This window comes from Apium graveolens, chromosome 9, assembly GCF_009905375.1.
Source record: "Apium graveolens cultivar Ventura chromosome 9, ASM990537v1, whole genome shotgun sequence".
NCBI lineage: Eukaryota > Viridiplantae > Streptophyta > Magnoliopsida > Apiales > Apiaceae > Apium > Apium graveolens.
In genome coordinates, this window is record NC_133655.1 from 238,924,259 (window position 1) to 238,927,565 (window position 3,307).

The following is a 3,307-nucleotide window of genomic DNA, read 5'->3' on the forward strand; positions in this document are numbered from 1 at the left end:
CATTTATGTGGCGCCCCAAAACCCGGGGTCAGGAGTCTCGGAAGCCACGCTATCTAAACTCACACAACTCACACAACAATATATAAATACTCACGCTTCACGACCCCACACTTAACACACACACACTACAAGTTATTGTCTTGAAAACGAACCATCATTACTAGAGAAATTTTATTACAACCCAAATGTAATTAGTCTTACCGGGGGTGACCTTTAAGTAAGGTTAATCCGCCGGCCGAATATACATTTCTTATTTCTTATTTTACATAACCCATACTTATAAATAAGCCAAACTATAAACAACTGAAAACTAATCCAGCTTATTCCGACTACCTGAGGTACTGTACCAAACAATCTACGGAACAGCTGGCTATTTCCTACCCGTTTCCTGGCTGTGGTTCTCATGGCAGGCATCTTGATTCACTGTTGTGTTGTGTCAATTTAAGAAAACAAGTGTGAGCTAAGATGCTCAGCATAATAATGTACAGTATGAAAATGACTGTATAATAACATCATATATTATATATATGTTTTATTTAAGAGTAGATTTCTTGGTGTCCCACACCTTCTTATGAAAACAATTCTTTTAAGGGGGTTTTATAACCAGCGAATACCCTAATAATAATCCCAGCACCTAGGCTTGGGTTACGGTATCGCATATCAATTCCAATTGGAAGATTTTGGACATCTCACAGGAGCCACCGCATACGATGATCAGTCGTCCTACGGAAAGTAACCTTCTTTACTAGTAAAAGGACGAATACCGTCATCTCTCGGGTATCACCCTGGCCGCATTCGGGATACGTGTCCCATTTTCGGGTATACACATACTTCACAAGTTCCTGAGTACACAAAGTACCTTCGCCTGCGGTACCTTTGGTATCCCATCCAACACACGTAGTACCAGAGTCTACCCCTCCATTGTCCTTCAACAAAATTCTATCAATCTCGGGAACTTGAACCACATCGAAGTTCCCCAAGCGTTTTGCTTGTTGATAGAGATAGTTTATCTTTTTAAATATAAGTGTACATATATGTATATACGTACTTCCGAGAATTTCGGGGGAAGTACTAGGGATGTGAGTTGACCGTTGTCAACAGATAATTAATAAGGGGAAAAGTTTCTTCTTGAAACTATATTTAATATAACAATAAGTCGGAATAATATCCACCGACGATCTGAAATTATTCGAATAATACTTCTAAATCAGAAGGTATATCAGGATCTATGATCTTTCAACCAATAACAATCCTTAATAAATAATCATTACTTAAATAGTAGTTTAAAAATAATTTAAATGATAATTGATATTAATCATACCTCGAATGAGTTATTCTCTAAAAGATTTATTTAAATAGTATTCCTCAACTAGTTTGTGTTTACATAATTAATAATCTATAATGATTAATCGGGTTTGAAATCAATAACGTTGAAGTATACTACTCCTATAATAAAGGAATACGTATATAATATTTAATATCCGAATCAATAAAATATAGGTGAGGGAATATGCTCATTGGGAAATCGTTTTAAGAGTTCGAGGTGTTTTAATATTTCGTAAATGGACGATGAGTCCCTTTAAAATGTACCACTATGGACGTATAACCGTCCTATAATATCTCCGGAATGATTCCCGGGTTTTATCTTAATCCCCGACCGACCCTCGGTCTTATATAGTACGTCACGCTTAAAGCGAAATAATCATTTCACGATATATACTTATCGTACAACATTGCTATATTATGCGAAAATTCAACAACTACGTATCATGGCAAACATGGTATTTATGTGATAATAGTAAAACAATCCTTTCACAACACAATAGTAAAATGGAGTTGGGTTTGTAAACTTGCCTGGGTATCTCGAGATGGAGGATGCTCTAGGTTCCGCTCGGAATCTATAACCATAAACACATTTCATTTCGTTAGGTTCCGTCCTAATTCACGGTAACTCGCACTCATGCGCTACTCATTATACACCCTCTCAACTCATACTACCCTTAACATTTCTTTTAAGTCATAAACACTTTATGGTCACTTCATTTTCCTAAGTATCTTGAGTTCATTCTCATTATCGTTGTCGGCTCCGCTTAAGGATTCTTACGGTTTCTACTCGCGCGGTCTCGGCTCCGACATTTTTATAAAATTGAGAAATTATTATTTTCACTTGAAATTTTTATGAAAGTTAGGAAACTCCACATGTTACTCTCTGTAAAAATTTCATGATTTATGAATATTTTTAAGTCTATCCTTTATATTTTCAAAATTCGTGATTCGTAGCAGTTTTTGTCACATAAAACACTTTTACTAAAACGATCATAACTTTTGATCCGTAAATCGGAATTAAGCGATTCAAGCGCCTAAACGATCCTTATAACATTTTCTATCTTAAACAAAGGTTATTTCTCAAGAATCTACAGTTTACAACTTCGAGACTTTCTGCAGAAACTTAAAGTTACGGTTTGTTGGTTTTAACGAAGTTACGTTTACGATCGGGGTTTCGTTTACGCCTTAACTATCAACACAACCACCAACAATCATATCATCATCAACACACAAACTCCTCTCAAGAACATCATATTCTTGAGGCAACAACAACCAATCTTAAATCTACTTAACTTAATCATCAAGATTTCATCAACAACACTTAGTAAACTAGGTTTACTAACACCCACTAAATGGATCTTAAACATGAACCTTAAATAAAGTTAGACCAAAGATTTTTACCTTTCTTGAAAGCTTGAGATGTGTTCTTGAGGATGGTGGAGGCTTGGAAGTGCTTGGTATGATTTTTGGAACCTAAAACCACCATTAAAATCAAGAAACCAAAGACAGGTTACTATTCACACTATTCACTAGTGAGTTTCTTGAATTTATTCCACCCATCAAACCTTGATAAAAAGAGATGAAACATTTTTCTTACCTTAGTTTAGTTGCTAGGAGGCTTGGGAAATAATTGTGTGATTTTACAAGAACTAGAGCTTGGAGTTTTGAATTGCAATTCCCCTTTTTTTCTTCAAAATAGCCGAATGGGAGCTTTGTGAGGGGGGGGGGTATTTATAGCACTTGGTTGCTTCTCTTGGATGATTTCTAGGTTGCTTCTTGGAAGGTGACTTGATATCTTTGCAAGTTGATCTTTATTCTTCCTAGGATAGCTTAGGCTTATTCCTTGTCTCCAAATCCATGGGGACAAATCTTTGTAGCTTGCTAGCTTACAAGCTAAACTACAAGGTTAGCTCCTTAGCACACTATTTGCTAGCTAGCTTGGTCATCCTAGGGTTAGCTCACTATTTGATGAAGTAACCAT